The sequence below is a fragment of the Sinocyclocheilus grahami genome, unplaced genomic scaffold (assembly GCF_001515645.1).
Source record: "Sinocyclocheilus grahami isolate Dianchi unplaced genomic scaffold, SAMN03320097.WGS_v1.1 scaffold1038.1, whole genome shotgun sequence".
Lineage (NCBI taxonomy): Eukaryota > Metazoa > Chordata > Actinopteri > Cypriniformes > Cyprinidae > Sinocyclocheilus > Sinocyclocheilus grahami.
The window spans coordinates 312952-313781 of NW_015506217.1; positions in this window are offsets into that span (position 1 = coordinate 312952).

The window sequence follows — 830 nt, forward strand, 5'->3', positions numbered from 1 at the left end:
TCACAGCTATGGAGGCCGTTTGTGAGCTCTTTGCCTGTCCTGTCACGGCTATGAAGGCCGTCTGTGAACTCTCTGCCCGTACTAATGAATTTAACATTGAACCGTCTGTCTGTCTCAAATCTGCTCTTGAGTCTAATTATGACCTGTCTGTCTGTCCAGCCACTCTCCAGGAGACCTACACTGAACATTTAGCACAGTCAGCCATGCCTAAAGAGACCAGAAATAAGCCCACTGTATTTCCTACCTGCTCTGTCTGCTCCGTCGTGGAGGTCTTCTGCTCCACCCTGGTGGGCTTCTGTCACGTCTGCTCTGCCCTGGTGGGCTTCTGTCCAGTCTGTTCCGTCGTGGTGGTCTTCTGCTCTGTCTGCTTTGGCCTGGTGGTCTCCTGTCCTACTCTGGTTGTCTTCTGCTCCGCCGTGGGGATCTTCGGACCCATCTGCTCAACATGATATTGACTCTCGCACCACACAGACTGTTACACATCACCCTGGACTACATTTCCCTTGTTCCATTGCACTGACTACACTCACACCTGAAACCCATTACACACTCACCTGAATGCTATTACACAAACTATATAACACCTACCCTGATCCTGCTCTAGTCGCTGAGTATTGTTCTGCATTTTTCACTCCCCAAGTGATAGCTGCCTTACCGAGCTTTCTGTTTTAGTCTCGTGTATTGTTTTGCGTTTATCCCTGTTTAGCGGGATAGCTACCTCACTGAGCCTGTTTAAGTTTTCATAGTTTTCTTAGTCTTGTCTTGTCTGTTTTCCTGGTCTCTGATTCACGCCACGTCTCTTGGATTAACCCTTTGCTTGCTGTTTCTGA